At 37.4% G+C, this 15,000-nt stretch overlaps 1 long non-coding RNA gene across 1 annotated transcript in view; it reads right to left on the minus strand.

The window, feature by feature from the left end:
* LOC136842118 (uncharacterized) overlaps nt 1-15,000 on the minus strand; it is a 152,575-nt gene that overhangs the window by 9,350 nt on the left and 128,225 nt on the right. The window contains exon 2 of the long non-coding RNA XR_010854180.1: nt 2,301-2,353. This is a non-coding gene — a long non-coding RNA (uncharacterized lncRNA). The remainder of the gene's footprint in view (nt 1-2,300; nt 2,354-15,000) is intronic.

A 15,000-nucleotide genomic window follows, 5' to 3' on the forward strand; every position in this document is an offset into this window, starting at 1 on the left:
TTCTGACTCACACCGGGATCGATCCCACGTCTTTATTGGAAAGGCAAGATCGCACCAACTGAACCACACAGGTCATCAAAGAAGTTGGAACCTACTAAGTACCACTTAAACGACCTGGGTTCGATTCCGATGTGAGAGTCAGCAAGTTGTTTCTGTTCCACAAGTGATTGTGTGTTGATTACTTTTATGTATGTATGTATGCACGTATGTAGGTATGTATGTATGTATGTATGTATATGGACGAACGTGGGTATTGTCAGGAAACAGTAAAACACACGAATCACCAAAAATCAAAACATTTGATATTATTTGAAACTTCTGATGAAAAACATGTTCCTTTCTCTCCCAAGAACATTTTGTAACAAATACTTTTAGACACCCTCCAAGCGCATCCTTTCGATTGTTTATCCATTTCTGCATTTTCCTCGTAGGCTGACGGCGGCCATTGCTTCATGGTCTCACGAGAGAGAGAGAGAGAGAGAGAGAGAGAGAGAGAGAGAGAGAGAGAGAGAGAGAGAGAGAGATTGTATTGTAATGACTTCCAAGTACAGCACATACTTTTGATTTTTTATCCATTTCTGCATTTTTCTTGTAGGCTGAAGGTGGCCACTGCCTCACGGTCTCACGAGAGAGAGAGAGAGAGAGAGAGAGAGAGAGAGAGAGAGAGAGAGAGAGAGAGAGAGAGAGAGAGAGAGAGAGAGATTGTATTGTAATGACTTCCAGGTATAGCACATACTTTTGATTTTTTATCCATTTCTGAGGCTGAAGGAGTCTCAGAGAGAGAGAGAGAGAGAGAGAGAGAGAGAGAGAGAGAGAGAGAGAGAGAGAGAGATTGCATTGTAATGACCTCCAATTACCTACGTATCATTGCGTGTGTTTTTGTGGCCATATCTCCTTACCGACGCATTCTCCACCATCAACCTTCAGTCACTTCCTTTTATTTGTCCTGACATCTCATGTCCCACCATCATTTGTCCTGTTTACCTTCCATCCATTGCCTTAATGACCTTCCATCATCTCCCACCAGGGCCTTCCACCCAGTAATGATTCGACATGTCTCCAAACCAGGTGTTCGTCTATGCACCGTCACATCCTTCAGCCCAAATATCAAACTATTGCTTGAGACTATCGCCCTCGAACTGAGGCGTAATCACATAATACAGCGCATTTTTATCCTCAGAGTTCTTCCATAACAGGGTCCCCGCCCCCAACACCTACCCCATACATACACTCCCTCCCATTCTTGCTCAGTCTCTGTCTGTCTGTCTGTCTGAGGTTTTGCCTGCTCGCTTCTGTCCTGTAGATTATGATATTGTATGCATGCTTTTAAGTATTGATTATTTAACCGATGAAAGTGGCGTTACAACAAGTATGGTCATAAGTGCCAGGCATGCATTATTGTCTAAAATGAATTTGACAAGAAAAAAAGGGAGTTTAATTTTTTTTTTTTTTATTTTCACAAAATACACACACACACACACACACACACACACACACACACACACATATATATATACAGGTATATATATTTATATATGTACATATGTACAGTATGTATACATAAATATGATATGTACATAATATATATATATATATATATATATATATATATATATATATATATATATATATATATATATATATAGAGAGAGAGAGAGAGAGAGAGAGAGAGAGAGAGAGAGAGAGAGAGAGAGAGAGAGAGAGAGACAAACCATGGAATAAAGAAAGGCGAAGTGAACTGAATGTTATGAAACTGATCTAGGAAGACAAAAAGAATAACAGAGATGAGAAGTAAACAACTGAAATTATTCCTCGATGTATTTGGGACCTAAAGTTACGTCTCGAAAGAGAAAAATAAAAGATTAAAGGTGCAAGTCGCAGAGAAGGTTTTAAAGATCAAAATAAGCAAGAGGAAAGAGAAATAAAATAAGCAAGAAGGAAAGAGAAATATATATATATATATATATATATACAGTATATATATATATATATATATATATATATATATATATATATATATATATATATATATATATATATATATATATATATATATATATATATATATGTACATATATGTACATACTGAATGAGGAATGTAAAAGAGACGAATGAGTCATGAAAATATATGAATATATCCGAAAGGTGATTTTGGAACAACGGTACGGCGACTTTTTCTATTACAGAATTAGGTCGACTGAAATACTGGTAAAAGTATTAGAAAGAAAGGGCAGGTAAGTAGCTCATAATTAACGCATCTGTTAATGAGACTTGGAATTCGCTGTTGATAAGTGACTCACCTGTGGCGTGGAATGATGTCTTGATTTGTCACTTCTCCGGGAGACAAGCCCTCCTAAGGGAAAAACGGAAAACATTAATATACAATCACGGGTAATAGCGTCTGATTTGGTTGGTGTGAGTTCAGAGGTCCACACCAACTTTTTTTATTCCCTTTAACATCATTCCATTCTTACAGGGGTGTAAATGTGGGGATGGGCCAAGTAACATTAATTTGCACAAATATTTCATAATTTCTTTATGTTATTTTATGGTTAAGAAAATGGTACCATTCCAGAATTGCTTTAGACAAATTTAAACAAATAAAAAATGCGCCGAAGCTTCGAGTTTTCTGTACATCGTATAATCATGGCCACCGAAAATACATCTATCTTTCGCTGGTGTCGGTATAATGCTGTATGAGCTGCTGACCATGAAACTTTAACCACGGCCCGGTGGTGGCCTGGCCTATATCGTTGCCAGACGCAAGATTATGGCTAACTTTAACCTTAAATAGAATACAAAACTACTGAGGCTAGAGGGCTGCAATTTGATATGTTTGATGACTGGAGGGTGGATGATTAACATACCCATTTGCAGCCCTCTAGCCTCAGTAGTTTTTAAGATCTGAGGGCGGACAGAAAAAGTGCGGACAGAAAAAAGTGCGGACGGAGAGACAAAGCCTGCACAATAGTTTTATTTTCAGAAAACGAAAATCTAAATCTTAAAGCGGCACTGTTGCATGTCCTTGACGATAATTCCAGCCTTGCAGAGTCGCAAGAGTTATCTGTCAAGACCGAATTTCAGCGTGAATTCCTGCGATGCAGTGCTGGCCTCGATTAACCTGACTTCTTCCTTCGGTAATCGTTTCCCTTTTTCATATATTTTTCTTACCTGTAAGTCATCTAGGGCGATTAGGGCGCTCATCACCACTAGACGACCTCCCTTTAACGGCTAAATTGGGGCATTTCGAGGGCACTTTCCGAAATCTGAAACACGAGCAGGCGATCAAAATGTCCAGTCGTGCGGAACTGGAAGTCCCTCTGGAGTTCCAGCTTCTTCCAGGGATGAAGAAGACCACTCGAGTTGATGGATATAAGTTCGCTCAGAATTTTATCAATTCATCACGTTTCGGGGAAGATGAACTGCAGCGGATTCTCTCATTTCTTTTCTTAATACTTGTGCATTTTAACCATCAACTTTGATCTTGTTTTTAAGTCAATAAACAATGCACTGATTGTCATTTGAAGAAAATACAATTATCCATTTATGCATCTAACCATTAGTCTTGTTTCTAAGTCAATAACCAAGGCATTGATTGTCATTTAAAGAAAATTACAATTATCCGTTTATGCATCTTACCATTCATCTTGTTTCTAATTCAATAAACAATGCATTGATTGTCATTTAAACAGTGAATACAATTATCCATTTCTGCATTTAACCATCACTCTTGTTTCTAAGTCAATAAACAATGCACGGATTGTCATTTAAAGAGTGAGTACAATTATCCATTTCTGCATTTAACCATTTGTCTTGTTTCTAAGTCAACAAACAATGCATTGATTGTCATTTAAACAGTGAGTACAATTATCCATTTCTGCATTTAACCATTTGTCCTGTTTCTAAGTCAATAAACAATGCATTGATTGACATTTAAAGAGTGGGTAATTTTTCGGAGACACCCTGTAGTTTGTCGCCGTTATTTCGGCAGTATTCTATAACCCATTTGTATCAACTGACAATATTCGATTTCAGTTGTTAATGAAACGACGATCAAGCGTATTCTGTAATCCATATTTATAGTAATTTGTCATCGGTGCTTCCAGCAGTACTGAATGATCTGTTTACAACGATTTTATCAAATTTTATTTCAGTTCAAGATTATAACTGTCAAGCGTATTCTATAATACGTATTTATAACAATTTGTCCCATTTTATTCTCTTCAACACGAAATTTTGCAAAGTATTCTATAATCCTATTTTAGCAATTTTTAACCTGATTTCAGCAAATATGAATTATGTATTCTACAAACCTTATTTGACAGTAATTTGTTCCAACAGCTTTTAATCAAGATGGAAAATGCCAGCGTATTCTACAATTCATATTCAACAGCAATTTGTTATTGTGGGTTTTAGCGAAGATGAAATGTTTCGCAGAAATTCTATAATCCAGATTTACAGTAACTTCTCGTAAGTGGACTTTCAGTCTGCCTATGTAAATCTCTGGCAGAAAAAGGCGCTAAATTATTTATCAGAAATCACCCTTTACTTTTTTTTTACTACCAGTCCGTCTTCCCCCCATTCAATGCATTCTCCATTACGTATTTCTTCTCTTAATTTCACTTCTTTTCCACGAGTCACACCTTTAATATATTTTTTTTTCAGCCACCTTAACTTCTTGGTCCAAAATACACAGAATAACAATAGGAGTTTACCTCTAGGTACTGATCTGAGGCGTAGCATCTACTTGTTAACATTTTTGTCTCCATAGCTGGTCCGCTGATGCAGTGGTTAGTGTCGTGGCATGCCACTCAGATGTCGCGGGTTCGCATCTCCCCCAAGACGATGGAAAATCGCTGGCTCTGTATCATGATCAGTTACTGCTGCAGTGTGGGGTCTGCGGCGGCGGGAAGTTGAAACCAACATTCTTTGGAAGCTTGAATTTCAAGACAATGGCCCTTTTGGTGTGCTTGTTCCATGTGAATAGGTTTCATCTACTGAATAATAATAATAATAATAATAATAATAATAATAATAATAATAATAATAATAATGCTCCTGTTCTGCAATGTATACGGAGAAGGTCACAGACTTTCGGCGTATTCTGTGATTCCTGATTCTGACCATTCATGAAAAGGAATTTCAGCAGAGCGATATTTCAGTGCATTCTACAATCCCTAGTTATGGCAATTAACTACCTCTTTAACCCCTATTTATAGCAATTTATCTTGGCTGATTACAGTAAAGACACACAATGTTTCATAGCTCTCTATAATTCCTATTCATACCTATGTACCATATTTGGTTTCAGTAAGGATATAAATGTCGTATGGATTCTCTGATCCGAATTTATTTACAGTTTGTTACAACGGCCATCAGTAGATTCACAGGACAACGTACTGAATAAAACCCTTTAGGATAAAGAACATTGAAGGTATTCCCGAACAATTCAGTAATTCATTATTCTCATCTGAAGTTTTCTCACTTTATTCTAGTTTGATATTCAGCTTTTTTTCTTAAAACAACCTTTAGCGTTTGCATTTTTTTTTTTTACTTTTTTTATGCATATCTATGAGAACTATTAGTCCAAACTACAGCTACAGTGGGAAGATAAATATATCCAAAAATGCAATAGCTCACACACACTGTCATGCTGTGTACAATCAATCTGAAAATAAGCAATGTGGAAAGATTGTATCTGTGGACTAATTCCATGTGGTCAATAGTGCAATGCTTCTATTTATGATGCCTCTATATGCTTATACCCTCGGCATACGGTAGGGTACAGAGGTTTGAGGTTTAAAATAATAAGCTGAGGGAGTTTTGGGAAGTGGAGGTTTAGGTACTGTGAAAATCCCAAAGGATGACAGAATGAATTTATGAAATTTAGTCTGTCAAACCAAGCACTGGGCCACTTTCGACCACTCAGCGTTCAAAACAGTGAAAAGAGGGGGGGTTAGAGTGGTTGGACAGCAAGATAAAGAGACCCAGAAAATGAAGATGAAGTACAAGGCTCTAAGGGTAAAACTTGGAGATAATTCCATAATTAAAAACTCCAGTACTTACACCAAGAAGTAAGAGTTAGAGAGGTTGGGCAGAAAGGAAGCGGGAATGGAAGTACAGGAAAAGGTTAAAATGTGTGCAGCTTAGGCCCGAAGGGACGCTGCAAACACCCTTTGGTAAAGCATACGGTGCACCACGTGAGGCGCACTGACGGCAATAACTCCCTACAGGGGTGACAGGTTGCTGTTATGAAAGTTAAAGGAGGTATAGGTTAGCTGAACGGCTGGAGCTTAAGTTGTTCAAACTTGGCGAAAATACCTTTTTTGTTGAGCAGGTTGACAAGAGACACACCTCAGTTTATTTGTTATCTGTCTTCTTGACTTTTCTCTATTGTTTGTTATATTTTTGTACTTTACCTTATTTTTTTATTTGTTTTTGTCTTTCTTAGTTCTATTTTTCATTTCTCAATGAAAAATAGAATCGTGCCCTTGGGCATATAGCATTCTGCATTTCCAACTAGGGCACCATCGTGGCTTTCAATAATAATAATAATAATAATAATAATAATAATAATAATAATAATAATAACAAAGTACCTGTAAAAATCTATAAGTACAAAGTCAAACGCAGCACAATGGTTATGATCTATGACAAATCCATTACACTAACTTGTTTTGATCTAGAATGTCCAGAGAACCACTCTCATTGCAACGACCTCAACAGTCCCATAACATCCACAGACACATAAAAAAAAAAGAATAATGTTGCCTGAATGCAACAAAGTGTAAAAAAAGCACGGCAATAATCCGTAATTCCGATGCATCACGGCAAAATGCAGGCACTTGATAAAAGCAGTTCTCCAAAGCATTTCACAGTCATGCGCTAATTGCGTGGCTGGGATTAAGATGGTAGACCAGAATGATTGTTGTAAGCTATCTCCTATACGCATTAATGGCGAGCGTGTCCAGACATGACAGTTCTTTATTAGACGTGGCGTCAGCTATGCCCTCAGCCTACAATGAGTCCTGCTTTATGGGGACTTTAGAAGGTAATTGTATGTTTAGGCTAGTTATTGCGTGCTTTAAGAAGGCACGATGTGTTTTGAGGCTTGACAATGGGAGATGTAGACGTTAGCTGAATATTTTTCGCAATGGATCCGTGCAGAATATTTTTTGCAGTTGTGCGAAATGATGATTGGACAAATGCTATTACAAGGCTTATAATAGTTATACAGCTGATACTTAACATATCAAAACATGCTCGTTATATTACGAAGATATCTGAAGCTCTTGAATTCATTCACTGCTGTCAATAAAAACATTCTTAAATTAAGTGAGCATATGCCTTTACGTTATTCTCCCTTTAGGTTAAATTTATTTTCAAGTGCGTTTTTTCCTTAAAACATAAAGCAGACATCCTGCATCCATTCAAGCTACACTACGTAAACACACACACACATACACACACTCACACAAATATTCCTTAGCTTTATTTGTTCATCTTTTTTTTTTTCTCCGTTGTTGTAGTACCTTTTCATGTAGCCTAGCTTAACCTTTTGCTTCCGATATGGAAAAGCCTCTGGATTCTGGTCCTTGGTGCAAGTTCCTCCTTCTTTTGGGAGCAAAAATATTATGTCTGTATCTTTTCTACTGTGTTTGTTTTACTAGCAAGGCACTCAATGACCAACCCCGTAGGGGTGCAATGTAGGTATTACTAAAGGGTGTTTGCAGCGTCCCTTCGGCACCTAGCTGCACCCACCATTTAGCCTTTTACTTTATCTCCATGCCCGCTTTCTTTTCTCAGTCTTGCTGACCAGCTCCTCTGACTATTGCTAATAATTTCCTTTGTAGAATTTTCTCCTAGTCCCACCTTTACGTCCTTGTATTTCATCTCCATAAATTTCTGGCTTTCTTTACCTTGCTGTCCAACCACTCGAATTCCTTCTTTTCACTGCCTTAAGCACTGATTAGCTGAAAGTGGCCCAGTGCTTGACTTAACAGCCTGAAACTGATAGAATCAAATCAGATCAACTAAGTGGCCTAGTAGGTTCCCGCAATGTTTTCCTCTGTAAAGTTAAAGGGCATCTGCAGTTAAATCAACAGTTACTTCTACGCAAAATAGATTGTTGTCAGATTAACAACAGAGTGACAGGCCCTGAGAAGAGCGCATAACGGCAGCTGAGCGCCTACAAGATTCAAGATTTCCTGCCAGATGTTTTCAAAGTGCAAGACTTCGCTATTACTTCGTTCAATGTAAAATCAAATAGTCTTTGGCACTATTGGTGTTTGCCATATTTGTTCATCACTGTAACATATCCTGTAGTATATCCTGATAAATGTTTATGTGAACACATAAAACGTTTGAGTAATTCGGCGAATCTGTTTATTACACAGAGAAAACAAGTAAAAAATGCGCAGAAGTTTCTTCGGCGCAACAGAGTTTTCTGTACAGCGTATAATGAAGGCCACCGAAAATACATCTATCTTTCGGTGGTCTCGGTGTAATGCTGTATAAGCCGCGGCCCATGAAACTTTAACCACGGCCCGATGGTTGCCTGTCCTACATCGTTGCCAGATGCACGATTATGGCTAATTTTAACCTTCAATAAAATAAAAACTGGCGAGGGTAGAGGGCTGCAATTTTGTATGTTTGATGACTGGAGGGTGGATGATCAACATAGCAGTTTGCAGCCCTCTAGCCTCAGTGGTTTTTAAGATCTGAGGGCGGACAGAAAAAGTGCTGACGGACGGACAAAGCCATCTCGATAGTTTTCTTTTACAGAAAACTAAAAGTGTCTGCTAATCTTAGGAACGTTTCTGAAGTCATGTATTTAAAGAATACAAATTCCAAGGCATTTCGCCCGAGATGAAAGCAAAGATATTCTTCCTTAGACTGAAGCTGTAATACCTATGGTAGTATTGTAAAGTCTTACGCAATAAAATCGAATATTTTGTATGCATTTTCGCATAGCCATTTGCCCCTGTTGTAGGCGCAAGCAAGCAAGCGATCTCTCTCTCTCTCTCTCTCTCAGATACAAAATCCTGCCTGCCTCCTGCCTGCCTGCCCTGGCGTCGCCAGCTCAGCAGCTCGGCTAAAACATTAATGACTCCATCTGGGCCATCTTCAGTTCGGGATATTAAACTTTCAGCGTCATCATCATGTTTCATTTAAATGGTTACCATTTGTAGATTATTCACTTGAAAGCAATTAGAACAAAATGAAAATTGTTTTTGCGTCGTTGCCCCGCGATCTTGGGTGACGGGATGGAGCTCAGGGTTCATTTAAACTTGTGTGATTTTATCCCTTTTATTGTCAGGCGATCGTAAAAATTTTAATTGTGTTATATAGTTTCGGAAAAACGGTCTTTATTACAGTAGGACTCAAGGCTCATTTCCGCGGTTCACAATTACACCCTCCCCCCCACCCCTCATCCACCCCTACCCCTAAACCCCGCTACTTCCCCGTAACCACCGACCAGCCAACTCACCATCCTAAAAAAAAAAAAAAAAATAAAAGAAAAAAAAATAAATAAAAGGACAATTATTCTCTAGGAAAATAATGGTTTGGGTCTTCCATATTGATAACTTGCGGTACACTCTTCTGAAGCTTTCCGCAGAAGTGTGAATTAATACAAGCTTCATCACGCCCATTATACATAGGGCAGGAACGTCTACGGAATCGTCAGCCATGTCTGTGTACGTAGTTTTCCCTTGTGATGTAACTTCTCCCCAAAAAGTTCTAACAAAAAAAAATCTGCCAACAAAAAAGTCTCCGTATCCCTCTGTGAAAATGCTCCAATGCTCGCTCAGAGGACCTATGTACAAGATGGTCTATGTATATTCATCGCCAATCAACCAAGAAGCTGCTGAAGAGATCTATGCACACCTCCAGAAAAATCATCTTTCATCAGTTCGGAATCCTGTCTAGGGGATCTATGTACATGATGGGTCTTTGTATACTCGTACATCAGTCAGAGGCAATAACTAAGAGTTCTATATACATAGATTCCTTCTATGAAACCGTCATTTATAAAGTGGAAGTGCAAGCCAGTCATTAACATTAGATGCTGCTTGTGAGGTCTAGGTATACAATTATTCTTAAGTAGAGCCTCAGACTTTAGGTAGATACTGACTATGTAGTCTATGTACAGAGCCTTCCTCTATAAAAACCCTGCGTCATCAACTAGACACAACAGCTGAGAAGACTATGTACACAAGACTCCTTTATGGAATCATCATGGACAAATCATCCCTTTAAGAGATGTTCACAGTCTTATACTATAACACAATCAATCTCCGCTATGTACACAGCAATACCTCTGTGGAATCATCAGTCGTCAAGCACTCGTATTTCATAGGGGTCACACAGAATACCTAAGTAAATGGCATTTCATTTCATAAATCACACTTGATTGAGAGGCCTATGTACAAAATTCCCCTCGTCGACAGAACAATTATTTGTTAAATATTGCTGGAAAAGAAACTGATTATTATTATTATTATTATTATTATTATTATTATTATTATTATTATTGAAAGCTAACCGTTAAATACAATATTAAATCGTAGGAATGGGAATATTCTGCTCTGACAGATGTATTGTCTCCAGAAAATAAAAATTCTAAGGGACTGAGTAATTCCAGCAATAAAGATATATATATATATATATATATATATATATATATATATATATATATATATATATATATATATATATACATATATATATATATATATATATATATATATATATATATATATATATATATATATATGAATTGTTTGATAACTACATTCTTTTTGCAGGATTAACATTAATAGTTCTAAGTTGAATTTCTGATAATTTATTAAGCTGATGAGAGAGAGAGAGAGAGAGAGAGAGAGAGAGAGAGATAAAATTTTAGCCAGGCTCACCTAAGGATGACAGGAAATTATTACATATCTTTACAAGTTTTCTTTACGTTTAATATGGCTAACGAACATTCTTCATAATTGTTACCCACCACTGATAACGCCGTACGTATCTTTCATAGAGCATAAAACGCTCAAAATGTTAAGTATAGTACTATTTCACTTTATCCTACCTGGTGATGGTAAAAGGAAGTTTACTAAGCCTGTTAAAAGAATTTGAAAGTGTATGTGTAAAAAATATCTCAGTTGCCGATGGTGTTGACAAGCTGCGAAAACTGGAAAAGGAAGTTATTGTAAATGCAGCAACTTGGAAATGGTTAGGAAGTAGAATTAACCCTTTCGTTTATGACTCTTATAACAATTGCGTCTGTGGGCAGTGACTCGAGCGGTAAGCGTAAAAATGTTTATAACTATTTGTTCAAAGACGCATATCTCCGACAGTTTTCAAGGTAGACCGCACAATTTTGTTTCGTTTTGCAGCTGATTACATGTTCTATATGCAATCCTTTTTTGACGTTTGGATACGTCATCAGTAAGCGAAGGACTGCAAAAGGGTTACCCCGGCCAGTTATCAAACGCATACTTTGCACTCTGATGCCTGGAAGAAGCAGTGTCAAGCAAAGGTATCTTTTAAAAGGATATTTTGTGATTCTGAGTCTGCATTCACTCAGCCAAGAGTTTTGCGATTCTTCTCCTTCGTCAATCACCGCTTTCTCAGGCCTAATTCTCTTCAGCTATACCTTTGAAAGTCTATTTTTTTGTTTTTTTTGCGTCTTGACTTTCGTAATTCTTCCTCTTCTGAGCCTAGCATTACGTAAGACTTGGGTCTTTTTCGCGTCATACTTTGTGTAAGTCTAACGCTTTCCAAATTATACCCTTTTAAAGTCTCAAGTTCCATCTCGTCAATCACTGGACTCTCCTCTCTCAGTTCATATTTTGGATAATGTTCGTTTCCGGTCCGAACATCCCATTAAGTACTCTGTACCATCAAGTACTCCGGTCTCGGTCGTTTTGGCCGTAAGTCACTCAGGCGGTAACATCCAAAACAACGCAAAACGTTATGCTTATGGTATTTACTGTCATTATTTTAAGTTTCACGTACATCCCCAAGGGGCTGGTACTAAACACGGCTCCCATTTTGCACGTCAACGTGCTTACGGCCTGAGGTTTGGAAACTTTACGACGGATGATTTCCGGTCGAAATCTTGAATGGGACAATTGAAAACAGCAAGAAAACTGTCGAAAAAATATGTTTGCCATTTGGAATTGGAGTTCGGACCGGAAACTAACTTTTACCCATATTTTTTCATGTCTAATTTTTTTGGCGTCCTAACTTTCGTTAAGTCATGCTTTCTGTAAGTCTAACTCTTTCAGTGTCATAACTGTCGTAATTCTGACACTTTCATTAGGTAATGCCTTAGACCCGCGTTTCATTAGTCCAGCTCTCTCGAGTTGCACATTTCATAAATCTCGCTATTCCGAGTCATATCTTTTGTTGGAATAACTTTTTTTAACTTCTGTGCTTCGGAAGCCTAACTCTTTCTGGAATATAAAGACTTGGAATTACGCATTTCGTAAATATAACTATTTAAAATTATATCTTTTTATAAACAAAACTCTTCTGAGTCTTTACATCGCAATGCTACCCAGAGCAACCAGATTCGTTGAACAGCAGAAGCACCAATATGCAGTAAATGCGTCTTGCTGTCGAACTTCTCAGTTCCAGAGGTCCTTCATCCCTCACACCATGGAACCGTGGAACAGCCCCCCAGAAGATATCGTGCAATTGGAACTTCAGAAATTCAATCGAAAATACAATGCATTACTACGTAATACTATTTTCTGTCCGCCCTCAGATCTTTAAACTACTGAGGCTAGAGGGCTCCAAATTGGTATGTGATCATCCACCCTCCAATCATCAAACATACCAAATTGCAGCCCTCTAGCCATAGTAGTTTTTTTTTTTATTTAAGGTTAAAGTTAGCAATAACCGTGCTTCTGGCAACGTAACAACACAGGCCACCACGGCTGGCTGAGAGTTTCATGTGCCGTGGCTCATACAGCATTATACCGAGACCACCGAAAGATAGATCTATTTTCGGTGGCCTTGATTATTGCGCCGAAGAAACTTGGGGGCATTTTTTACCCTTTTTTTCTGTCATGGGATAATTCTGCTTAAATATTTTGTTGAAGAAATAATTATTTTTCCCATTTGTCTTAATTCAATAATTCTGCTTCAGATTTTTCGTGATGGAATAGTTCTGCTTTAATTTTTTTTTTTTTGGTGATGGAATGATTCTGCTCTCAATTATTGTAAAGAAATAATTCTTATATGATCTCTTTGTGAAGAAATAATTCTGCTTTCAACATTTTTGTGACGGAATCTTTCGGCTTTCAATCTTTTGAGAATGGACAATTCTGCTTTCATTTTTTGGGGGAGGGCATGAAAAGATTCTTTTTCAAAACCTTTAGGTGAAATATTTCTGATTCCATATTTTAATTTTCTGTAAAAGAAAACTATTGAGATGGCTATTTGTCTGTCCGTCCGCAATTTTTCTGTCCGCCCTCAGATCCTAATAACTACTGAGGCTAGAGGGCTGCAAATTGACATGTTGATCATCCACCTTCCAATCATCAAATATACCAAATTGCAGCTCTCTATCCTCAGCAGTTTTTATTTTATTTAAGGTTAACGTTAGCCATAATCGTGCGTCTGGCAACAATATAGGACAGGCCACCACCAGGCAGTGGTTAAAGTTTCATGGGCCGCGGCTCATACAGCATTATACCGAGACCATCGAAAGATAAATACATTTTCGGTGGCCTTGATTATACGCTATACAGAAAACTGGATTGCGCCGAAGAAACTTCGCCGCAATTTTTACTTGCTTTTATTGAGGCGAAATAATTCTTTCTTTTCCTTTTGTGTGACACTAATCACGACGTAATATTCATGAGACAAGATTAAAGCAGTAATCCTCAAGTCTCTTAAATTATCCCTGTCACCGATAGAAATTCTATTATACAAGACAATGTCTCACGTTCTCTCTATGCTTCTGGGTTTCATCTTTGCTCTTCATTGCATGTAACACACCGGAAAGTTGTTGCAAGTGTTAGTACTTTTATGTTTTAATCTTGCTTGTTACCCCCCTTCTTTTATCCGTGCCTGGACGGGCATGAACATCTAAAGTCTCATAATAATAATAATAATAATAATAATAATAATAACAACAACAACAACAATAATAATAATAATTGTTATTATTATTATTATTATCATAAAATCTAAACAGTTATTATTATTATTATTATTATTATTATTATTATTATTATTATTATTATTATTATTATTATTATTATTATTATATCATCAAAATTGAACAGCTCTATTCGCCGTTTCCAGTTAAGTTAAGGATACCTTAGTTTTACCAGACCACTGAGCTGATTAACAGCTCTCCTAGGGCTGGCCCGAAGGATTAGACTTATTTTACGTGGCTAAGAACCAATTGGTTACTTAGCAACGGGACCTACAGCTTATAGTGGAATCCGAACCACATTATAGCGAGAAATGAATTTCTATCACCAGAAAACTTGATACACTTAGAGCTAAGGTGAAAAACACTAATGGTTATTGTAACTGTTTTTGCCGTTAGACTGAGCTGGCCTTATGCCAGCACGGGTTAGTACAAGCAACCCGTAATAAGCATACAGAACCCTCGTCTCCTTAGTAGGTCATCGTCTGCTATCTTCTTGTTGTGATAAACTGCACCAGACACTGACCTTCTTTGTTTCTTGAGCTGTTTTTACCTTGCGATGGTCCCGGATGTCTTAAAAAGGGCAGTGTATTTTTTGGGATATTCTTTAAATGAAAGTAAAAAAAATAAAATTCGTATAAATATAAATAATTTTTTTTTTCTCAAACATATTCCCTCCTTACTGAATAAGAATGCAAAACGCAGCTTTTAACATTTTTCTTCTTATAATTGAACAGCCGAGCAGTACTACGGCCCTTTTTATCGTGAAACAACAGCAAAAAAAAAAAAAAAGGATAGCGTTTTTATCACGAAACAGTAACAACAGCCACAAA

This window comes from Macrobrachium rosenbergii, chromosome 9, assembly GCF_040412425.1.
Source record: "Macrobrachium rosenbergii isolate ZJJX-2024 chromosome 9, ASM4041242v1, whole genome shotgun sequence".
NCBI lineage: Eukaryota > Metazoa > Arthropoda > Malacostraca > Decapoda > Palaemonidae > Macrobrachium > Macrobrachium rosenbergii.